At 46.3% G+C, this 26,148-nt stretch overlaps 1 long non-coding RNA gene across 1 annotated transcript; it reads right to left on the bottom strand.

Moving 5' to 3' along the window:
• Positions 1 to 914: 914 nt before the first annotated feature.
• LOC138350353 (uncharacterized) lies at positions 915 to 25,694 on the bottom strand. The gene is made up of 3 exons (XR_011222053.1): positions 25,569 to 25,694; positions 1,721 to 1,841; positions 915 to 1,347 (listed from the first exon to the last, which is right to left on the bottom strand). It is a non-coding gene; the product is annotated as an uncharacterized lncRNA (long non-coding RNA).
• Positions 25,695 to 26,148: the final 454 nt, after the last annotated feature.

Here is a 26,148-nt window from a genome sequence, read left to right on the forward strand (position 1 = left end):
AGTCAATATTGACATTAAATTTGCGAGAACGGGTTGCTCCCGTGACGCCATCGCGGGACGTCTTGACATCATAATATAACTGAAACAAAATGGTCAATCCTGAATAGCATCTCGGGTTCCGGCCGAGTTCCAAGATTCCAAGTTCCCACCTTGGAATTAAATGCACTAATTAAAAGTGCCCAAGAGGAAAACTTGTAAATAAATGTGTAAATTAAATAGTCAGTAAACTTTGAGGCTTGTTTCAAAAGAAGATATACGTAGAAACGCGAGTATTCTATGTAAATAGAATTATACTTTACATAGTATTCTATGTAAATAGAATGAGGAAATCTCGATAATGTTATCCAATACTGTTATCAATCTAATCGAAAGTGAAGAGGGAATGGAAGGGGGGAAATCCAATACTGAGGAAGGGGAAATGGGTAGTTACACGTAGTAGTTGGAAGAGTAGGGAATTTGAGTGAGGGGAATTCCGGTGAAGGGAGGGAGAGAATACAGTATAATAATAAAAATTGTTCAAGATGTTAACAATATATGATTAAAACGAGCCCTACATAATACCTACCAATACTATATCTTCACACAGATATATCAATGAACGATAAATCAAAATCCACAGGAGCGAAAGTGACCAGGGTTCGAACCTACCTGATAAACTAGTCAACCTGTCCTCATCCCCACCAACATAGACGTGTTGATGAAAGAAATACATGCATCTCTAAAGCTTATAAATTAAGCCTTGTCAAGCTCTTCATATGGAAGGTTTATAATTTGTAAGATAAACTTTATGCCTGCGTTCAAATAGGAATGTGTGCATTGTACAGTATGGCGACCATAATTGATGCATATTCTAATTGGAGCATATTCTATCTCTTGATTAAAAAGTCGGGCTATTTGTCTAGTCAAAACTGTTCTGTTAAGTCATAATTCCTAATTAGGAATTAGTTAAACCAATTAATGTCATAATTCTGTTCATAAATATATTAGGAAAGAAATTGTAAAATATTGTCAGGTCATTTTTTTTTTATTTGACTCAAACCAAAGAATACATTACAAGTAAACTAATAGGTTTATAATACTAGAGATCTTCCATCCATTAGAACCTGATAGCTCGATCAGGTATACATTACTAGTGCACTAGTAGGTATACATTACTAGTGCACTAGTGGGTACACATTACTAGTAAGTAACCACTAGCGAACTCGTAGGTTTACATTAAAGTAAACCAGCAGATTCCATGGTGTCCGTAGCGTCGGGGGACTCATCATTCCTCCTTAGGCTTCCTGTCTTCTCTACGACTGATCAGGCTTCGTATCTCCTCTATCAAGCGCTTGGCCTCAGCACTATCTGAGACACGGGACGGATACAAAGGAACATTAACATACAAAATAATGATAAAGAAACGCTAATATAGAGAGCATGATCGTTGGATTGTTTCAGGCGTAGGTTAAACAATGTGCATTTGGATATAGACAGGAGCTGCAGACGATGAGTCACAATAACGTGGCTGAAGTATGTTGACCAGACCACACACTAGAAGGTGAAGGGACGACGACGTTTCGGTCCGTCCTGGACCATTCTCAAGTCGATTGAGAATGTTCCAGGACAGACGGAAACGTCGTCGTCCCTTCACCTTCTAGTGTGTGGTCTGGTCAACATAGACAGGAGCTGCCTGTCGTGGAGTATATCACTTTATTAAGCCAGTTGGTATATCACTTACTTCGGTCAAGACGAGCTATCTCATAGTTAAGGAAGGCGAGACGCTGCCTCTGAGCGCTCACAGTTAACTCAAGGATAGAGTTTTCAGTCATGAGGGCCTTACGCTGGCGCAGCAGGCATTCCTGGAGGAGCAACAGATACATTACGTGCAGACGAAGAGTCACAACGTGGCGGAAATATGTTGACCAGACCACACACTAGAGAGTGAAGGGACGACGACGACGTTTCCGTCCGTCGTGGACCATTTTCAAGTCGATTGAGAATGGTCCAGGACGGACCGAAACGTCGTCTTCTCTTCATTTTCTAGTGTGTGGTTTGGGCAACAAGATACATTATGTTTATCACAAGGATACTCGGTATCCTTCTCGATATCACAATACAACATTTCAAATTAAGGTTCAAATTAAGGTTTCAGGTTCAAATTAAGATTCATCTTTTACGAAATAATGTACATATTTCCTCTTGAAGAATTTAAGAGTTTGAAAACTTCACAAACTCAAGGTTATTGTTATAAACAACCTCGTTGTGCTTAAGAAGTCATAAGATGTTAAATAAAACAAAACCGCCATTTTGAGAAACTGTCATTCATGATAGAGGAACTAAGAGTGAGTTTCCTAAGTTGTTGCATAGATCCTGGATCTACTGAATCAAATTCCCCTATTCTAAGGTTGTTGATGTTGTTAAAGATTTAGCTACTCAGGACGAAGTGTCCATGTAGCACGGGCTATGGTGAGCCCGTAATCTATTCTAACGTGGATCTTTACTTACGTAGGAAGCATTAGAGGCGGATAAACCCATGGCAGAGACGCTGATGTGAAGGAGGAGTCAGGGAGAATACACTAGTTGAGAACACACTGGGTGTAGGTGACCCCAAGCGGGCTACATATAGGGCCAACTACCAGAGGGACGGTCAGGTGTAAGCTCTCATACTCAAGAACTTCCATCCCAAGTCACAATAATGTGGCTGAAGATATGCTCGCTAAACCACACAAGATGAAGAGATAATGGTCCGTTCTGGACCATTATCAAGTGGCATCAAGTCATACCACGTACGACTTGATAAACTTTCTCGACGAACAGAAACGTCGTCGCTTCATCTTCTGGTGAGTGGCTCGGTCATCATTACGACTACCTTAATAATATGCAGGCGATGAGTCACAATAACATGGCTAAAGTATGTTGACCAGACCACACACTAGAAGGTGAAGGGACGACGACGTTTCAGTCCGTCCTGGACCATTCTCAAGTCGATTGAGAATGGTCCAGGATTGAAATCGACTTGAGAATGGTCCAGGACGGACCGAAACGTCGTCGTCCCTTCACCTAGTGTGTGGTCTGGTCCCTAACACCTTAATAATATAAGAACATAAGAATGAAGGTAACTGCAGAAGACTTCTAAATTTATTTATCTGAATAAATCTAAATTTATCCAGTTTATACCCATTGTTTCGTGTTCTGTCTTATGTTGATACAAGACAAAACACGAAACAATGGGTATAAACTGGATACATTTAGATTTAGGAAAGACCTGGGTAAATACTATTTCGGTAACAGGATTGTTGATTTGCGGACCCAATTACCGGTAACATAATAGGCGTAGGATAGGGGGGGGGGGGTAGAAATAGCCTAAGCTACTCTATCCCTTTGAGATGTATTTCTTTGTTATCTCAATAAACATACTTGAACTTGAACTAGGCGTAGGATCCCTTGATTGTTTCAAGCGTAGTTTACACACGTATATGAATGAGTTTAGATGGATATAAATAGGAGCTGCCTCGTAGGGGCCAATAGGCCTTCTACAGTTTCCTCGATTCTTTTGAACATAAGAATAAAGGTAACTGCAGAAGGCCGTTAATGAATGCGTGTTACGCTGTAATTTACCCTATTTGTAATTATGACATTGATAAATATATTATAACTCTGTATAAATTCAGTTATAAATATACAATCAAGATATCAAGTTTTTGAATTTGATTTTGAATGACTCCCCAGTTCTCCTACGCAAATTTAGTTATCAATGTACACTACTGAGCGGGTATCTGGTGCCCGCACTACAGAGACCAATGTTTATCTGCTTGATGTGGATATAAGTCTTATGTTAACAACCATGGAGCTAACAACAGTCCTGGAGTGAAGCCTCCCTCTACCTGTCTACCTCCATACCTCCCTCTACCTGCCTACCTCCATACCTCCCTACCTCCCTACCTCCCTCTACCTGCCTACCTCCATACCTCCCTACCTCCCTCTACCTGCCTACCTACATACCTCCCTCTACCTGCCTACCTCCCTACCTCCCTCTACCTGCCTACCTCCATACCTCCCTCTACCTGCCTACCTCCCTCTACCTACCTACCTCCCTCTACCTGCCTACCTCCCTACCTCCCTCTACCTCCCTACCTCCCTACCTCCCTACCTGCCTACCTACCTTCCCTCCTACCTACCTGTCTACCTCCTGTACCTTCTTAACTCCTCCTCCTAAGAACATAAGAACAAAGGTAACTGCAGAAGGCTTATTGGCCCATACGAGGCAGCTTCTATTTATAACCACTCTGTAACCACCTGAAAACCCCATTTAGAGTATGCAGTTCAGTTTTGGTCGCCATACATAAATGGATATAAATTCACTAGAATGCGTCCAGCGTAGGATGACAAAATTAATCCCTCAAATTAGAAATCTGTCATACGAAGAAAGATTGACAAAGCTTAAATTATATTCTTTAGAAAGGCAATGAACTAGGGGTGACATGACAGAGGTCACATGATAGTGTACAAGCAGCAAAACTACTCGCATACTTTGCATCATTATATAATGGAATGTAAAGAAATAGCAGAATTCAGGGATAGCGCCATCAATGGAGTTCAAGAAATGCGTAAGCACTTCATTCATAATGATGTATTTCCAGGAATCTTGGCGAAGTATCCAAAATTTGCTTACTATAGGTAATGCTGCACATGACTGTAAAGCTGCCGCCCAGTTGGGTGGGTGTGGAGCAACACTAGTAACTGTCTGACTCACCATAGATGTAAAGTGCCTTGTATAGTGGCTTGTGTTGAATCACTTGTGATATAAAAATATTATTAATGTGTATATGTATTTATATATATGATTGTATATATGTATATGAATATATGTATATGAATATATAACATTAATAATTGTGTAATCAGCTTCAAAAGATTGTCACTTGCTTAGCTAAATGAACTATGGGGTTCAGTTCCTGAATTGATAATGTGCCTCTGAAACCCTTTCCACCACCGCCCACGGGATGGGTATGGGATGTATAATAAAGAATCTGGAATCTGATTAAGGAATGATGTACAGGTTTCGTGAGTGGTTGGTGGATCATGGGCCTGGCAGATAACGTCGAATGACAGAGTGTGGACTCTGCTTCATACACAAACAGGAGATACAGGCATCACGATAAGCTATAATCATATGGGATTAGTAGAGTACACAAAGCACCATGATATTACAGTCCCAAGAGGCCCATGACCAGGACCATGACCCCTACCCCAGAATGGCGAGGACCATGACCTCTACCCCAGGAGGCCCACTAACTAAGACCCTGTAGCGAGTAAACAATATAATCGCTCCAATTACACATTACCTTAATGACAAACTCATTAGCACTAATTAAGACTACTCAAATCTTTTCCCTAATTACAGGTAACGTTCCTTCCATCCTATTGGAGGAAGCTGAAGTGTAGTCCAATAATATAAACAGTCAAGAAGCTAGTAATTATCTTACGGGCTATTCTTGCCCGTGCCACCTCTTGGGTGGCTTAATCTTTATCAATCAATCAATCGAGTAATTATCAGTATAATTTCCACAGTGATTCAGCTAGTTAACTTCAGTACAGACCAGACCACACAGTAGAAGTTGAAGGGACGACGACGACGTTTCGGTCCGTCCTGGACCATTCTCACAATCGACTTGAGAATGGTCCAGGACGGACCGAAACGTCGTCGTCCCTTCATTTTCTAGTGTGTGGATTGGTCAAAATACTCAACAACGTAACGTAATCGTACGTTACAATCCCAACTGCACCAGCAGCAGCACCATTAGGAATCATGACTGGTGTAAGAGTAGGTGAAACCTGATTGAATCCTTTAATAACACGACGTATTAGTAAACATTAAAGTACCGTAATATTGACATTTTCTTTGCATCGGCTTCGATTGGTTAGGTGGGTTGCTTGGGTCCCTACGTTTCTGGTCAGTCCAGATATTAACAACAGATGGCTAATATATCACAGCTCCTTGTCCTCATATCCCAGCTCCTTGTTCTCATATCCCAGCGCCTTGTCCTCATATCCCAGCTCCTTGTACTCATATCCCAGCTCCTTGTCCTCATATCCCAGCGCCTTGTCCTCATATCCCAGCGCCTTGTCCTCATATCACAGCTCTTTGTCCTCATAGCGATCAACCAGTTTGACTTGTGGGTACAGCAACCCACTAGGTCGCTCGCTTCTTGCAGGGTCGATGGTCGATCCCAGATGGTCCAAGTGGTTGCATGGGCACCGTTCTTTTCCCAGAAGCCCGTACACCTCCCTCCCCAGAGAGCCGGTACACCTCCCTCCCCAGAGAGCCGGTACACCTCCCCCGTGAGACGGCACATCTCCCACAACCAGAGTGAGTCAGGCTTGAGACACGACAAGCATGTGCCACCATTCCTGAGGGAGACGTGGAAGAGAGGCCCGGGCGCCATCATTACTGCCACCTAAACCCGATGGCACGCCACCGGTTTATGCCACCCAGGCAAATATTTACGCCACCAGCTGTGGCTGGAGGCTCTCCCCAACCCCCCCCCCCCCCCCTTAACGTACTGCTGTTATATACGCCAGAATAGAATGGGATATTCTGGTTACACTTTGTTTATACTATGCGGCCATGTTTGCTTAGGTCAGATTTTTGAACTGCCACAGATATAAACATTCCTGGCATATTTCTCTGGTTTCGAACGGTCCACCAATTCAGTATATTTGGGGAATCTTTTCTTACATATCCGTTGGTGTTACAGCATTACCATAATGGTTGCATTTGGCCCTAAGGATAAAATAAATACGCAAAATCATAGCGGTGAAAAAATCGCGCTTTTAGTCTTTCCCAGCAGTACGAGTCAACAGAAAACGGGAGCGGAATAAATAAATCAAGGGATGCATTTGTAAATTAGCAAGAGTCGAGAATTTGAGAGTTGGGCGCGTTTAATGGATAAACATATAGAATTGGATAATTGGATAAATTTTAATGGATAAAAATATACAATAAAATCCCAGGTATCCCATCCCAGATGTTCCAACCCTACGTTCAAGTTTATGGAGATAATTAAATAAATCTAAAAAGGATAAAGTAGCTTAGGCTATCTCTACACTCGTGCCATCCCAGATGTCCCATCCCAGGTATCCCATCCCAAATATATCATTCCAGGTATCCCATCCCAGATGTCACATCCCAGATATGAGAAATGAAAACTGAAACATCACTCCCTCTGAGAAGTGGAGCACAATAAACGCTCTGACAGTCTTTTAACACCTGTCTTCCTGTCTATTGACAGAGGGAAGGTAATTACGGGGGGAAAAGGCAAAGTAATTATGGCGGAGAAAGGTAAGGGAAAGTAATTATGAGGACAAAGTTCTAAGTCACTTGGAAAGGATATGAGGACAAGGAGCTGGGATATGAGGACAAGGAACTGGGATACGAGGACAAGAAACTGGGATATGAGGACAAGAAGCTGGGATATGAGGACAAGAAGCTGGGATATGAGGACAAGGAGCTGGGATACGAGGACAAGGAACTGGGATACGAGGAAAAGAAGCTGGGATATGAGGACAAGAAGCTGGGATATGAGGACAAGGAGCTGGGATATGAGGACAAGAAGCTGGGATATGAGGAGTGTGTATACCTGGTTATAAAGATATCAATACAAACATACAAATATACACCAGCTGTGAGCTTTTATATGAGACCAGCTGTGAGGCGTCGTCGGCCCGCTGGACAGTCGGGTTCCTGGTGCCACGTTCCGGTAGTAGTCTGGCCGACACACCCCCCCCCCCCCCGCCGCCGCCGCGGCTGTCGGTGTCGCAGTGTCGACACCGCCAGTGCCCATTGTAGCCCCCGGCCCTGGGTGCGTTGGCGGCGGTCCTGACAGTGGTAGCCCCCGACGGCAGACCTGGTAGCCCCTGACGGCAGACCTGGTAGGCCCTGACGGCAGACCTGGTAGCCCCCGACGGCAGACCTGGTAGCCCTAACGGTGTCGCTGGCTGCCCCCTGGGTGACGGCGAGCGACATTCACACTTGCATCCGGAGGTCACTAGTGCTGTAATTATGTTCCGGGGTGAGGCGTGTGACTATGATCCAGCATACGGATAAGTGTCTCTCTCTCTCTCTCTCTCTCTCTCTCTCTCTCTCTCTCTCTCTCTCTCTCTCTCTCTCTCTCTCTCTCTCTCTCTCTCTCTCTCTCTCTCCCTCCCTCCCTCTCCGGTGTCACCCTTGACAATCCAGGAGGGAATGGAAGGAGTGGGAGGGAGAAAAGGAGGAAGGAAAGGGAAGGAGAGGAAGAGGGTGTGGCCCTGAAACCACCTTACAACCAAACCGCTAATGTCGACTTGTCTACGTCTCTACGGCCTACTGCCTCCATTTGTTCCACTCCCCTACCCCCCCCCCCCTCCCTCAGCCACGCTCCACCCGCCCCCACCCACCCCCCATGCTTCAAGAGATCCATAACCTTTAGGCATTTGTCTTGTATGTTTTGTAACCTTTAAATAGACAATAAAGAAAAAAAAATAAAAAAAAAAAAATAAAAAAAAAAGGGAAGGGGGTGGTAGGAGAAAAGCACACAGAAACTGTAGTGGAGGGGACCTACATTCCCTCCAATGCGTTATGTGTGGTTTCCTCCGAGGCTATGGGTCCCCCTTCTTCCAGCCAGAGGTGGTACTCCCTTCCCTATTTAAAAAAAAAATTATATATATATATATATATATATATATATATATATATATATATATATATATATATATATATATATATATATATATATATATATATATATATAAGGCGTGGTAGCGGCTAGGTCATGTGCAAGAGACAGGTGATTATAAAGGGCGTATACCGACATAATTAGAGCGTGAGGCCCTTGGATGTAACCAGCGGCGGATGTAGGTGTGTGAGGCGGGTGTTTCAGCGGCAGGTGTGTGGACCAGGTGTGCCGGGGGCCAGGTGTGAGGCTGATTGGGATGAGGTACAGCGGTGGGGTATAAGGGGGGGGGTTGTGTGTGTGGGGGGGGGGGGTATAGTGGTATAGTAACAGCGGTTTGGTTAATTAGTCTGAGAGGAGGGTATCGGAGGGGGGAGGGGGGGGGAGGGATATGGATGCGGAGACCAGTTTAGGTTTCACGTCGACCCTTAGTTCTCGTGGTTCTTCCCTTGCTCCTCCATCTCCTTCTCCACCTCCTCCTTCATCTCCTTCTCCTCCTCCTTCTCCACCTTCATCTCCTCCATTTCTCAACCACTTGGGCTGGACGGTAGAGCTTCAGCAGGTCGGCGTTCAATCCCCGACCGCCGTCCAAGCCTGATCATTCTCTCCCTCCCCCTCTCCTCCATTTATACCATTTACTCATCTAAATAAATCCAAACTATTAAAATAAATTTCAAAATCAAATTACTTAAAATGTTATGATTTTACATTTAAAAAATATCACCGGTTTATTTAATTCGAAGAATTATTATTCCTATAAAATATACAAATAGATAAATTAATAAATATCGAGGGAAAATGTACTTTTGAATACAGAAAAAAATGACCACACCTTTCCGTGCCCAGGATCTGATTAGGATTAATGATGTGATGGAAAAATATGAGCTTGGAAAGGAGATAAGTGTATGCTAGCGTGTGTGTTGGGGGGAAGGGGGGGGGAGGGGGAGACGTGTACTCACCTATCAGTGACTATCAACCCGTTCTCGCACTTTTGTATAGTCAATATTGACTTATTAAATACGTACATATGTGACATACTAAACATACTAGTTTACCTTGAAAAGCTTCATAGAAAACACCGACCTTACCTAACCTTCTTAGTATGTTTAGATAAGCATCTTATTGCTTCATAATTACAATTATTACTTAACCTATTATAGGTATAGGTTGTTGTTGTTGCCGTGTTGTACCTGTTCTGGCGTTCGAGTTCTTCGTAGAGTCCTCTAAGGTACACCGCTTAAAGTTGTGGGTGGAGGTGGCTTCCACAACTTCTTCTTTCAGTGCATTCTGACTTTTAACTTTTTATATTTGTTGTGATTAACAGCTGTTGTGATGAATAACTTGTGATGAACAGCTGTTATGGTGAACAGCTGTTGTGGTGAATAACTTGCGTTGCTCATCAGTAGTGATATACAGTTGTGATAAGCACCTGAGGTGTAGCTGTGAGTGTCGAGTACCAACAATAGGTAGATGAGTACAGTGAAGGACAGGATATGAATAATGGATGAATTAGGGGAGGCTCTTCCCCCCCTCCACCCCTGTGAACCTGACAGGCTGTCCCCGTCATCTCTTGACAACTGGGATGGGGCAACTCTTCTCCCCCTTCCACAGGCTGGGTTGACGGAAGGTCGGGGTCCCGTTCTGTCTGTTGGACAGTATAGGCTGTGGCTTGCTGGGGAGGGGGGAGGGGGGGGAGGCCAGGGTGTGGCTGGCTGGTCGGAGGGGTGTGGCTGGGATGCGACTCTTCCACAGTGCTGTACACAGGGGATCAATGAGATGCAATGCATGCAATGCAGTACTGTACGTGAGGTACACTGATGGCTCTCCCCTCTCTCTCTCTCTCTCTCTCTCTCTCTCTCTCTCTCTCTCTCTCTCTCTCTCTCTCTCTCTCTCTCTCTCTCTCTCTCTCTCTCTCTCTCTCTCTCTCTCTCTGACACACACACACACACACACACACACACACACACACACACACACACACACACACACACACACACACACACACACACAGACACAGCGGCCTGGTGGCTGAGTGGACAGCGCTCGGTATTCGTAACCCTAGGGTCTGGGGTTCGATCCCCGCGATGGCGAAAAAATGAACAGTTTCTTTGACCCTGATGCCCCCTGTTCACCTAGCAGTAAGTAGGTACCTGGGAGTTAGACAGCTGCTGCGTTAGAGACCCAGGTGCGTGTCTGGTGTTGAGAGAGTGACTGTGGGAGACTGTGGGTGCAGCATGAGGCGAGCATCACAGCAGACACGTACAGGGAACAGTCAACAAACACAATATGACACGCACAGAATGTATTTGTCACGCACTCCAGCCACGCACCAGATATGCCTCAGGCCACGGGCGGGGGAAACCTTTTAAAGCGTGCGCGCCAAAATCGCCAAATCTTTTATGCAAAAATTTCTCACGTACCAACGGAAACGTTTGGGAATATATCATATTTTGGTGTCTTTTAAGTATCGGGAGAACCTTTCAATTAATAGAAAATAATAATATGTCCGAAACGCTTTGCGTAATAGTGGCTTTAGGTATTGTATGTACTAGCTCTATAAATCCATCAATGTTTGTAACACACCTTGTACAAATAAACATTTGAATTTTGAATTTGAATTTTAAATAACCTCACACTAGAGCAGTAAAATCAAAGAATATTCTGAGAGTGATTATTGTAAGTGAGGTAAGATTGAATGAATGTAAAATTTAGTGACGGAATTTTGATTTAAAGGTCGTTGTGTCCTGTTGACAGTGTGGATATTTTGGTGTGATCCTGTAAAGGTAATTCTCGCTGCCATATACGCCCACACAATTTAAAGAAACAGTTTTTAACATCAGCAAAAAAGAGTAAATAATAATTCTGAATATTTTGTTTAAGCATTTTATATCAGATCAATCAGCCATAAATTTTCAAGTTTCCCCAATATATTATAGTGCACAATCTCATAATATTTTGACTTGGGTAAAGCGCACTAGAAGAAAATACAATTAAGGATATTATCCCTCAAGTGTAATATTAAGTTAGTTTAGAAAATCTCATCACAATGACTCTACACACTCACACATCTACCAAGGTTTATGATAGTAGGTTGGTGGGTAAACAAACCAAAAATGAGTACAACAAAGCTAGTGATTTTTTTTTCTACCACAGACGTGGCCACACATTTACAATGCTAAGCAGCATATACACATTTTCTTCTGTCCTCCATGGACAGGGTTAGAGATGTGTTAAACATATAGTTCAGGGGTTTATTGAACAAGCTAGAGTGATAGTGAAGGAGTGAGCCGACGTGTGGCCCCCTGGCGAGTGACGCAACAACTGAATGGGACAAAACCTTTACATCAGTATATAACCAAGCCAGATGGCCGGGAAATAATTTTTTTTATTATTTCATTTTATTATTACTGATTACACACAGCAACCACAATAGCGTGATGCATCAAATGAATAAATCCACAAGGGCTGTGACGAGGATTCCAGAGGCTGCAGGATCCAGTAAGTTCAGTAGAACTTCGGTTTCAACTCTTTTGACCATGTCGTAGCTCAGTCGATTAAGACAGCGTCTGGGATGCTCCCGGACTCAGGTTCGAATCCTCGTCACGGCCTTTGTCTATTTGTTTATTACTAAAACACTTGTTAGTATTTATTTTGTATTGCGTTTTTAATATTATGAAGTTAAAATATATTCGGTGAAGAAGTTGGATATTTAATTTTTTTTAAGGCTAGCTCTGAGATTTGCGTTCTGGAAAAAGTCGTTGGCGTGCCACTTTTGGCACGCGTACCAAGGGTTGCCCACCCCCTGCCCTAGACAATGACTTTCTATGGACCCACATTAGACACTTGTTAAGTATTAGACACGCACCAAACTCCCGCCAGATATTCCCTGGACGCGCATCAAGTGCTAGACACGCACCAGACACGCACCAGACACGCACCAGACACGCACCAGACACGCACCAGGCACGCACCAGACACGCACCAGGCACGCACCAGGCACGCACCAGACACCACACACACCACACACACACACACACACACACACACACACACACACACACACACACACACACACACACACACACACACCAGACACGCACCAAACACCACACACACCACACACACCACACACACACACACACACACACACACACACACACACACACACACACACACACACACACACACACACACACACACACAAACACACATACACACACACACACCACAAACGACGGGGCCAACAGTACGAAGCAGTGGATCAAAAATCAATAATGTATTTTCCATGACTGTTGGTGATGACCCCACTCCCCCCCCCTCACACTCCCCTCACACTCTCCCCTCACACTCCCCTCACACTCCCCTCACTCTCCCCTCACACTCTCCCCTCACACTCCCCTCACACTCCCCTCACACTCTCCCCTCACACTCCCCTCACACTCTCCCCTTACACTCCCCTCACACTCCCCTCACACTCCCCTCACACTCTCCCCTCACACTCTCCCCTCACACTCCCCTCACACTCTCCCCTCACACTCCCCCTCACACTCCCCCTCACACTCCCCTCACACTCTCCCCTCACACTCCCCCTCACACTCCCCTCACACTCTCCCCTCACACTCCCCTCACACTCCCCTCACACTCCCCTCACACTCTCCCCTCACACTCCCCTCACACTCTCCCCTCACACTCTCCCCTCACACTCTCCCCTCACACTCCCCTCACACTCTCCCCTCACACTCTCCCCTCAAACTCCCCCTCACACTTCCCACACTCTTCCCTCTATCCCTCACGCTCTTCCGCCACATTTATTCTCCCCTCACTCTCCCCTCTCTCCCATCATCTTCCACTATCACCTCCCATCACTCTCTCCCCTCTCCCCCATCACCCTCTCCCCTCTCTGTCCCATATCCGGACTCCAATATCCACACCCTCATATCCGGACCCTCATATCCGAACCCCCCATATCCGGACTCCACAATATCCGCACTCCCACATCCGAATCCTTTATATCCGGACCACCTACCTAGACAGCCCATATCTGGATCCCCCCTTATCCGAACCCCCTTATATCCTGATCCCCCCCAAATCCGAACCCCTTACATTCGGACCCTCATATCCGGACTCCATATCCGGAACCCCCTTATCCGGAACCCCCTTATACAGGCAACGATGGCGATAACCTCTGTAATGTCCGGTAAAATAGCCGTTGTAACGAGGAAATGAATCCGTGAAGGTCCGGATAAGAAATGGTATAGAAGATTATAGCGGGTTACATATGGCTTTGTGGGATGTTATTATCCGGATGTTATGGCCGCTTGGGGCCGTTGTCGCCTCGGGTATGACTTGCCTCATCCTGCCTCATACACTACCTCATCCCCCCTCATACACTGCCTCATCCCCCCTCATACATTGCCTCATCCCCCCTCATACACTGCCTCATCCCCCCCTCATACACTGCCTCATCCTGCCTGCATACACTGCCTCATCCCCCCTCATACACTGCCTCATCCTGCCTGCATACACTGCCTCATCCTGCCTCATCCTCATCCTGCCTTATCCTGCGTCATACACTGCCTCATACAGTGTCTCATCCTGCCTCATACACTGCCTCATTCACTGGCTAGCTGGAGCTGCTGTGTATAATTTAGACTGAGTCATTCTTTATCTCAAACTTTCTCTTCTCTGCTTTCTACTTTCATTGTTTTATTTTCTGATCTTTCCTTTCTATTATTCACTCTTTCAGCTGTCTCTTTGAAAGTTGTATTTAATCTACTTTCACACCTTTCTCTATACCCTTGCTTTCACACCTTTCTCTATACCCTTGCTTTCAAACCTTTCTCTATACCCTTGCTTTCAAACCTTTCTCTATACCCTTGCTTTCACACCTTTCTCTATACCCTTGCTTTCACACCTTTCTCTATACCCTTGCTTTCAAACCTTTCTCTATACCCATGCTTTCACACCTTTCTCTATACCCTTGCTTTCACACCTTTCTCTATACCCTTGCTTTCACACCTTTCTCTATACCCTTGCTTTCAAACCTTTCTCTATACACTTGCTTTCACACCTTTCTCTATACCCTTGCTTTCACACCTTTCTCTATACCCTTGCTTTCAAACCTTTCTCTATACCCTTGCTTTCACACCTTTCTCTATACCCTTGCTTTCACACCTTTCTCTATACCCTTGCTTTCACATCTTTCTCTATACCCTTGCTTTCACACCTTTCTCTATACCCTTGCTTTCACACCTTTCTCTGAACCCTGAGTTCCATTACAAGAGGTTTTGAGCGCAGATGTTGCCGTGGTTATCCCGCTAGAGGGCACACGACACACTCCAGGGTACAACAAGGGTGAAAAGTATCGCGCTACGTCATCGATTCTCTTTAAATGAAACCTAACCTTTACCTTACCTTACCTTACCTTACCTTACCTTACCTAACCTTACCTTACCTTACCTAACCTTACCTAACCTTACCTTACCTTACCTAACCTTACCTTACCTAACCTTACCTTACCTTACCTAACCTTACCTTACCTTACCTAACCTTACCTTACCTTACCTTACCTAACCTTACCTTACCTTACCTTACCTTACCTAACCTAACCTCACCTCACTTCCCCAGACACGCACCGCTCCTGTGCCAGGTAAGTCCACTACGGGCTCACCATAGCCCGTGCTGCTTGGAACGTTTTCCGCGTAGCTGAATCTATGACAACAACAACAATCTAACCTCTTGCTGACCTAACCTAACCTCTTGCTGACCTAACCTCTTGCTTACCTAACCTAACCTCTTGCTTACCTAACCTAACCTCTTGCTTACCTAATCAACCCTAACGTAAAGGCAGGAAATATTGTAGTTATCTGTCAATACCCGGTGTGGGCGGCTGAGGGTTGAGGTGGTTGGGCTGACTCCCTGGGATCTCGCGGGACAGTATTGTGTGTGTTGTTACGGCCTGGTCCCTGGACTGGCGCCCGGGGGGGGGGAGCATAAGGATCAGCGGGTTTAGAGAGGATTGACTCGCATATTCCTGGTATTGATCCTCTTGTAAGACTCTTTATGGCTTGCAGGATCCTCCTAAGATGTTTCTAGGACCCCTAGTGCAGATGGCATGCCTCTCGGTGCATATACTTGACATTCTTCACCTTTAGTTGTTAGCAACGGGGGATAGTGTGGAGAAATTGTCTCCCATGATTCGTTTTTTAGTTTAGTTCATTTATTATGCACCCCATACCCATCTTGTGGGCGGTATTGGAAAGGGTTACAGAGGCACATAATGGGCTCAGGGACTGAACCCCATAATTCATTTAGCTAAGCAAGTTACAGTCTTGATGAGCTAGGTACAAAATTCAATATAAATCGTCACATCAACAATGGGTTCGAGATGAATCGGTAATAGTGATCTATGAATAGCCGATAGGTAATAGTGCGCTGTTAGGTAGAGATTACAGCCGCGAGCACCCTTAGTAATAATCTTCCCTGGATGTAACCCACAACAGTTGGCTGAATCCCAGATACCTATTTACTGTTAAGTGAACAGAGGAATTAGGTGCAAGAACCCCAGCTAGGTCAACTAGATTTCCACGGGATGCGACACACAGAAGTTGCCTAATTCCCAGGTACCTATTTACTACTAAATGAACACAGGCATCTCATGAAAGAAATTGTGCCCAAACGCCTCACCCTGCCCGGGAGTCGAAGCCTGGACTATTCGAGTGTGAAACGACTGCGAAACCCACTGTGCTACAGGACCCATTAAGAAATCTTTGGAGTCACTAGACCATATAAACGACCGAACCACCTCAAAAGTACTCTGAATGAACTCACTGAAACGAAAGCAAGAGTGATTAATCTCTTATCTACAAAAGGAAGTGTCTGTCGACCCGGGCAACGCCGGGTACTCCATCCAGTAATCTATAAATGGTAAACACTCCGTGATCAGATTTTTATCTCCACCAGGCTTGAACAACATGGGGGGGGGGAGGCAAGTATGAGGGAGATACGGGAGGGGGGTGTGAGGAAGATAAGGGGGGGTGTGAGGAAAGTATGAGGGAGATATGTGGGGGGATGACGCATGAGGGAACCAGGAAGATGTATCTTGGGGAGCAGAGGAGCTGGAGGGGGGGGGGGAGGGGGAGACTGGAGGAAGGCGTGAAAGTGGTACAGGAGTCATGGGAGGCGCGGGGAGGCATGGGCGCGTGGGGGAGGCGTGGGGATGTGCTGGCGGGGGGAGTAGATGAGGGGAAATTCCTTGTCTGGAGCGCGTCTGGCTCTGGATCGATCGACTGGTACTGATGGGCCAGCCAGTGAGCTGCTCGCCTCTCGTTCTCCTCTTCCTTCACCATGGTAGTGGTCCATTGTGGGTGGTAGTGGTGGGGCGGGGAGGGGCGGGGTTGTGGTGGGTTGGGGAGGGGCGCGGTTGTTGTGGGTTGGGGAGGGGCGCGGTTGTTGTGGGTTGGGGAGGGGCGCGGTTGTGGTGGGTTGGGGAGGGGCGCGGTTGTGGTGGGTTGGGGAGGGGCGCGGTTGTGGTGGGTTGGGGAGGGGCGGGGTTGTGGTGGGTTGGGGAGGGGCGCGGTTGTGGTGGGTTGGGGAGGGGCGCGGTTGTGGTGGGTTGGGGAGGGGCGCGGTTGTGGTGGGTTGGGGAGGGGCGGGGTTGTGGTGGGTTGGGGAGGGGCGCGGTTGTGGTGGGTTGGGGAGGGGCGCGGTTGTGGTGGGTTGGGGAGGGGCGCGGTTGTGGTGGGTTGGGGAGGGGCGCGGTTGTGGTGGGTTGGGGAGGGGCGCGGTTGTGGTGGGTTGGGGAGGGGCGGGGTTGTGGTGGGTTGGGGAGGGGCGCGGTTGTGGTGGGTTGGGGAGGGGCGCGGTTGTGGTGGGTTGGGGAGGGGCGCGGTTGTGGTGGGTTGGGGAGGGGCGCGGTTGTGGTGGGTTGGGGAGGGGCGGGGTTGTGGTGGGTTGGGGAGGGGCGCGGTTGTGGTGGGTTGGGGAGGGGCGGGGTTGTGGTGGGTTGGGGAGGGGCGCGGTTGTGGTGGGTTGGGGAGGGGCGGGGTTGTGGTGGGTTGGGGAGGGGCGCGGTTGTGGTGGGTTGGGGTGGGCCGCGATTGTTGTTGGTTGGGGTGGGGCGTGGTTGTGGTGTGTGGGGAGGGGCGCAGTTGTGGTGGGTTGGGGTGGGGCGTGGTTGTGGTGTGTGGGGAGGGGCAGAAGGAGGGTTGGGACGGACTAGGGGGGTTGGACAGCTGTCACGCCGATGTGTTAAGATGACGGACGTGCCCTAACATCCTGAAGGAACATAACAAACACTTGTTCCGCAAGAAGACCTCAGAGGGGAAACGATTTGGGATGAGGGAAAAATACGAAAAAATATGAGGATAGAGATAAGGGAAGGAGAGAAAAAAATGGATAGTGAAGGGAAAGGCGTAATGGAACGGGCAAGAAGAAAGGGCGAAATAAATTAGGTAAAAGTTAGAAAGGGGGGGGAGGGTTAATGAATGAATGAAGGGAAAGAGATATGACATGACTCATGATGGATAGAGTAACGGATAGAGAGATGCGAAGGGGCATGGAATGGATGATGGAACAGACGAGCCATCCCACAAGGAGATGGAACAGGCTGGATGTAATAGACGAGAATGTTCCCTGTCGATGGTCGATGCTTGCAGCTTTAAATGTGTTTTCAATAATGTCGCCAGACGCTAGAGTTGTTACTATACCTGGTTACCTGGTTGATGGGGTTCTGGGAGTTCGTCTACTCCCCAAGCCCGGCCCGAGGCCAGGCTCGACTTGTGAGAGTTTGGTCCACCAGGCTGTTGCTTGGAGCGGCCCGCAGGCCCACATACCCACCACAGCCTGGTTGGTCCGGCACTCCTTGGAGGAATACATCTAGTGAGGGAGATTGAGGGAGATGTTTATCATGTCTTGTCCACAGCTGTGGGGGGCGGTGTACACTGTACAGTGGGGACAGTGTACAGCGGGGGCGGTGTACACTGTACAGTGGGGACAGTGTACAGCGGGGACGGTGTACACTGTACAGTGGGGACAGTGTACAGCGGGGACGGTGTACATAAACTGTACATTAGATCAATTAATCTGAATCGTGTCAGAGGGACGAAGAAAGGAAGCAACAACAGAACTAAGCCTCTCCCAGGCCTAGCATAGAACATAAATGTACATCACTAGACATATGATTGCCAATATTAGGCCTAAGACTGCTCAATAATAGGAAATAATAGAAAATAATAGTAAATAATAGAATAATAGAAAAGTCGAATTAGTCTATTGCCCTTTCTGTATCTCGGTAACTTAAAAGTGGATTTTTCAGGCACAACTGTCTATATTTTCCTGAGGATTTGTTGTATAGTGAAGGAGAGAGGAGAGTATATTGTGGTGGTTCACCCTTGTTCTGGTTAAGCAGGAAGACCATGATCTGGCCTCTGATGTTATAACTTCCTCTCGCATTGACTGGCAGCATCCTTCCTGTAGAGTTAGGGTTAGGTGTCACTAGTGCCAGTAGAGAAGCTGCGTGGCACCAAGACCCAGCGTGTCTTGTGGCACTTGCCTATCAGTCACTACGGGAGAGTCACTGATAGGTAACTATAGCTTTTGGTGCTCCTGCCTTGTCGTACCTGCTGCGTTAAAATGTAACTGTGTCTGGCGCTGGAATGCTTTGTCGAGTCTGGCCTTTAACGTTGTGGGTGGAGGTGGCTTCCACAACTTCTTTCAGTACATTCCACTTGATGACCGTACAAGGTACAGAGTATTTCCTTACATTCCTTCTACTAATTTTCGTTTCCAGCTTGCACTTATGTCCTCTCGTCCGACTTTCACCATTAACAAGGTGTCCCTGGCCATCTTGGTAATGTGCAGCTTGTTCAGCTGTTGTAAGTTACACCCTGGAGGAGGTCAGTTGTAAGACTAAGGTGACCTCCATTAGCCTAATGTGACCTTACATAACCTAATATGACTCCCCGTGACCTCACATGATCTTAAATGTGACCTCTCGTTAGATCCGAAAATAAGGCAGTTTCAACATCACTGTTACGACCCTGGGTTCATCAGTGGAAACCAGAGGTCAAATTGAGCTAAATAAATGACTATATTATTTGAGCCGCTTGTCGACGTGCCTAAATATGTTTCGTGTCTCAGCTTAATTACCGGTGAACTGCCTCATTCCGTCAAGGCGTTCGATAAATCTGGGTGCAGCCGGATAAAATATAAAATCCATATAGAAATATGATGACATCCGGATAAAACATGTGTAATTAATGTTTTAATTGTTCTTTATTACTTTACCAATAATTAAAACGTCGCAATGATATGGATGGCGGGAGGAGACGAGGTGGGTGGCAGGCTGTGTTGCCATCTGCGTCAGACACTCCTGCGTCTGGCACTCCTGCGTCTGGCACTCCTGCGTCAGGCACTCCTGCGTCTGGCACTCCTGCGTCTGGCACTCCTGCGTCCGGCACTCCTGTATTCACCTATTTGTGCATGCTGCAGGATCGAGCCATTTGTTCTTGGACCCCGCCTTTCTAACCGCCAGTTGTCTAATGTACTAACTCCCGTCTTACTATTCTCTCTCTCTCTCTCTCTCTCTCTCTCTCTCTCTCTCTCTCTCTCTCTCTCTCTCTCTCTCTCTCTCTCTCTCTCTCTCTCTCTCTCTCTCTCTTTCTCTCTTTCTCTCTCTCTCTCTCTCTCTCTCTCTCTCTCTCTCTCTCTCTCTCTCTCTCTCTCTCTCTCACACACACACACACAAGGGGTAAGGGGTCTGGTAGCTGAGTGGACAGCGTGCGGGACTGGCAATCCTGTGGCCCGGGTTCGATTCCTGACGCAGGCAGAGACAAATAGGCAGAGTTTCTTTCACCCTGATGTCCCTGTTACCTCTCAGTAAATAGGTACCTGGGAGTTAAACAGCTGTTACGGACTGCTTCCTGGGTGTGTGTGTGGAAAAAAAATACTTAGTGGTTAGTAGCAGTTGATTGACATGGTTCTTGATCACTTGGAATACAAGCAGCAAAAAGCACAAACAAACCAAATATAAAAGGACTCAGTGTCTGTTTACTATAGGCTTGGTATGTTACAAATGGCACAGAATCGACCAGTGAAAGTGATCTTTGAGAATATTACTCCACTCAAATATATAGTGGTTGAAAGGAGGAAATTGAGGGATAAAGGGACATGTTATGACGCATACGTTAGTGAAGACATGTCAAAGGAGGAAAGAGAGGAAGCAAAGAAACTCACAGAAATAAAACTAGTAGCTGGAGGACACCAGAAAGTGACACCAGCAGTGTGCAGGGGGCAGGAAAGTCAGGGAGTTCAGAATAATGGGTCAAACCACTCTACAGAAGCAGTCATTGAGAGGATCAGGCAGGAGTGATTACCCTAATGAACTAATCCCACTGCCAGAACTGGCTGTGAAACAATTAGAACCACTTCACCAAAGAAGCCCATTAGTATAGCATTAAATTTATATACACAACTGCAGATGGGATGACAAAGGGATAGAGCACAGGAAAGGCTGATAGAAGAGCAGTCTGTCATTATTGCAATAACAAACAAAACTGACAAATATTATGGAAATGTAATCTTCCCGTGGTTATCTTGAGGTTATCTTGATATGATTTCGGGGCTTTAGTGTCCCCGCGGCCCGGTCCTCGACCAGGCCTCCACCCTCAGGAAGCAGCCCGTGACAGCTGACTAACACCCAGGTACCTATTTTACTGCTAGGTAACAGGGGCATAGGGTGAAAGAATCTCTGTCCATTGTTTCTCGCTGGCGCCCGGGATCGAACCCGGGACCACAGGATCACAAGTCCAGTGTGCTGTCCGCTCGACCGACCGGCTCCTGAGTTCCGTGTAGGGAACTCACTGAAGGAAGAAGTTGTGGAAGCCACCTCCACCCACATCTTTAAGGCCAGACTCGACAAAGCACTCGAACGTCAGAACAGTTAAATTATAACCCAACAGGTACAACAAGGCTGGTATTCGGGGCATAAAGAGCTAGAGCTTCACTCACTCATAAACACCATTAGGTAAGTATTAACAGGTAACACCTCATAAGTCTCGGATAATCTTATACTAAGTAAGTGAATCAAAAGAAAAATTGTGAATAATTCCTACTGAATAATAACAATAGTTCATACCATTGCATTTACTCCGGTTAAATTCTAGTAGCTATTTGTTTAATTACTTTCATATTTTCCAAACTAAAATTAAATTTTATGATTTATAAATTAAATTCATATAATTAAAATACATTTCAAATCACATTATTAGAACAATCCGCCAATCAATGCCAGTCCTGGGCAAGAAGGGTCAGTTAGGGTCGTTCCTTACACTCTATTATAGCAGTAATTACCTAACTGGATGGAAACTGACTGGGGCCACCTGTTCTAGGAGAACAGGTTCTAGCAGCATGCTAGGACCTGTTCTCCTACAACATATATGTTATATTCAAACTCTAAAATACCTCAATTTTTGGGGATTGTAATTTATATCTCGCTCGAGAAGTCAGAATCTTACGCTAGCCTCAACAACCCGCTGGAACTGTCTCAGCCAATCAGAGATAAAAACTAAGCTAATCAGCGGGACCATCTGCGTCTGAGCCAATCACAGGTAACATATATGCTCTGTCTCGTCCAATCAGGGGAAATCTTCTCTGTGTCAGCCAATCCCAGATAATTTGGACTCTTTGATGGATCTTACGTCTGAGCTCATCTCTGGACGACCTCTGTTGCTTCCTGGACGACCTCTGTTGCTTCCTGGACGACCTCTGTTGCTTTCTGGACGACCTCTGTTGCTTCCTGGACGACCTGTGTTGCTTCCTGGACGACCTCTGTTGCTTCCTGGACGACCTGTGTTGCTTCCTGGACGACCTGTGTTGCTTCCTGGACGACCTCTGTTGCTTCCTGGACGACCTCTGTTGCTTTCTGGACGACCTCTGTTGCTTCCTGGACGACCTCTGTTGCTTCCTGGACGACCTGTGTTGCTTCCTGGACGACCTGTGTTGCTTCCTGGACGACCTGTGTTGCTTCCTGGACGACCTCTGTTGCTTCCTGGACGACCTCTGTTGCTTCCTGGACGACCTCTGTTGCTTCCTGGACGACCTGTGTTGCTTCCTGGACGACCTGTGTTGCTTCCTGGACGACCTCTGTTGCTTCCTGGACGACCTCTGTTGCTTCCTGGACGACCTCTGTTGCTTCCTGGACGACCTCTGTTGCTTCCTGGACGACCTGTGTTGCTTCCTGGACGACCTGTGTTGCTTCCTGGACGACCTCTGTTGCTTCCTGGACGACCTCTGTTGCTTCCTGGACGACCTCTGTTGCTTCCTGGACGACCTCTGTTGCTTCCTGGACGACCTCTGTTGCTTCGTGGACGACCTCTGTTGCTTCCTGGACGACCTCTGTTGCTTCCTGGACGACCTCTGTTGCTTCCTGGACGACCTCTGTTGCTTCCTGGACGACCTCTGTTGCTTCCTGGACGACCTCTGTTGCTTCTTGGACGACCTCTGTTGCTTCCTGGACGACCTGTGTTGCTTCCTGGACGACCTGTGTTGCTTCCTGGACGACCTCTGTTGCTTCCTGGACGACCTCTGTTGCTTCCTGGACGACCTCTGTTGCTTCCTGGACGACCTCTGTTGCTTCCTGGACGACAAAATTAAGTTATCTTTTTGGAGGCAAGTATCCATGTTTTCTACTGTCATGCAAAGAGATAAAAAAGGTTCTATTATTTATAGACGACGAGTTGCAATTTTCTGTTCCATATTTCTCCAGCCTTCAAGTGTTGCCAAATGTCTTTCATTTGTTGTGTTTATTTTAAGATTTATTTATTCAGTCGATCTACTCAAAGGATTTTTTTTTATTCAATTCTATGAAATTTATTCCCTTAAATATTCATTTATTCAATTTTAAATATAATATTATCCATTCTGTCTTGGTTCAAATAATAAACAATGGATAACGATTGTATAAAATATATAAATATTCAAATAAATCGCCGACGTTCTGCAATTTAAAAAAAAAATGGAAATGCCTTTCCATTTATTGTTTAAATCTCCACCGAGAAATAGAGTCGCTTAAAAAAAATAATAACGCAGGAAGTAAGGAAAACTCTTGGTGGTTTGGGTTTAGTGGTCGGTTAACTGGGAGTTTTAATTAAGAGTCAAGTGTGGACCACGGGAACACGCAAGCACCGGGAGCTGCTAATGGCGTCCTCGACGATCCTCTCACAATAGGGGCTGAGAGATGGGGCGATGAGGGGCATGAGGGGCAGGCGAGGGAGGTACTCACCTAGAGGTGAAGCTGAGGGGAGTGATGTTTTGAGCAGTAGGAGAGGGAGGGGGGTCTGTATTTTGAGCAGTAGGTGATGGGGGGGGAGGGGTCTGTATTTTGAGCAGTAGGTGATGGGGGGGGTCTGTATTTTGAGCAGTAGGTGATGGGGGGGGGTCTGTATTTTGAGCAGTAGGTGATGGGGGGGGGGGTCTGTATTTTGAGCAGTAGGTGATGGGGGGGGTCTGTATTTTGAGCAGTAGGTGATGGGGGGGGGGTCTGTATTTTGAGCAGTAGGTGATGGGGGGGGGGTCTGTATTTTGAGCTGCATGGGAATAGGTGTTGACTGATGGGGGGGGGGGAGGGTATGTTTAGACCCATGTTGGGGTAGATTTGGACCATATCTTGCCCCTCATCAAACTTACTTATGTGTTTGTTGCAATTCGTCCTCAGACCAACTCCATTCCATCCAGCGGTCGACCCCAAAGACGCATTCATCCATTTTAACATGCTGTTTAGATCAACTCCATTCCATCCAGCGGTCGACCCCAAAGACGCATTCATCCATTTTAACATGCTGTTCATTCAAAACAGGAACTTTCTCAAATATAAATTAATATAATATATTAGCATATTGTGCATGTATTGGCATAGGTTAGGTTAGGTTAGGTTAGGTGTTTAGGTTCTGTTGGCGATTATTTGTATTTGTAGTACGTGGGTGAAGCATTTACAGTGTTGTGGTTCGAACAAAAGTTCTCATCGAAGCATTTGTTCCAGAAGTGTTCGGACGTCATCAGTTGTGCAGCCCGTCCTCCAAACAAAGACCCAAAAGTGATTCCATCCACCCGCCAAACCCCCTGTTTATGAATGAAAAACGATTTACACACGACTCACAACTGATGACGTTCGAACACTTTCTGAACAAGTTCTTCACTTTTTTTTTTTTTTAGCAGGGATAATCCTGCGCGGGCCCTAAGCCTCTGGCTGGCCCACTAAGTGTTGCTTGTTTCTGTTTTACCTGGACGGAGGATGAGTATGTATGACTCGTATGGTCGCTTCAGTAAGATTTTGCCATATGTGTTTAACAACTTCCTCTGCTCTGGTGAATCGAAGGTGAAATCTTAACGGGTTTGTAACTGTGCACTGTGTTAGATAATGTTCCAGTGGTCTGTCGGGCATTTCTCCACAGTGTTGACATTTCCTCTCACCTTCCGGAACCTGTAAGCCTATTTCCCATGCACATGGATATCCAAGCCTGATGCGATGTAAGTGCACTTCTGTTGTTGTCTGTGGGGTCGACCGCTGGATGTAATGGACTTGAGTCGAGGACGGGTTGCCCACGTACTTCAAATACCAATAATCGCCAACAGAACCCAAACACAACTTAACCTAACCTAACCAATGCCTAATTATACATAATTTTTTTATGTCTAATAAATTTAATTTATATAGGATAACAAACCAATGTTTAATACACAGTATAATAAAATTGATGAATGCGTCTGGAGAGGACGGCCGCTGCTTTAAACAGCCTAGAGTGAGAACAGGTTGCATAGAGTCAGTGATTTATGGCTTGGGGGGCCATTCAAGCTATCATATATACGTATATAGCTCACCTGTAGTGTTGTATACCTTGATAAGGGCCAGAAGGAATATCAGGACACTCCATATATACCAAAACTGTCATCAAACTGCCTCCAAGTATGGGGCCAGAGATGAAGTCAAGATATTTGTCGGCGTTTACCTTAACGATGTGTGGCGCGCATTGCCTTTTACCGCCATTACTATGCCACTATTAACAGGATACAACCAACAGCGTCATTTATTGGTGAAAACCACAGTTACCGCCATCTGTTGACGGATACTGCCAACATCGCCATCTGTTGACGGATACTGCCATGAAAGGCGCCATCTGTTGACGGATACTGCCATGAAAGGCGCCATCTGTTGACGGATACTGCCATGAAAGGCGCCATCTGTTGACGGATGCTGCCATGAAAGGCGCCATCTGTTGACGGATACTGCCATGAAGAGCGCCATCTGTTGATGGATACCGCCAACATCGCCATCTGTTGACAAATACTGCCAACAACGCCATCTGTTGACGGATACTGCCAACATCGCCACCTGTTGACGGATACTGCCAACATCGCCATCTGTTGACAAATACTGCCAACATCGCCATCTGTTGACAAA

Source organism: Procambarus clarkii, chromosome 45 (assembly GCF_040958095.1).
Source record: "Procambarus clarkii isolate CNS0578487 chromosome 45, FALCON_Pclarkii_2.0, whole genome shotgun sequence".
NCBI classification, from domain to species: domain Eukaryota; kingdom Metazoa; phylum Arthropoda; class Malacostraca; order Decapoda; family Cambaridae; genus Procambarus; species Procambarus clarkii.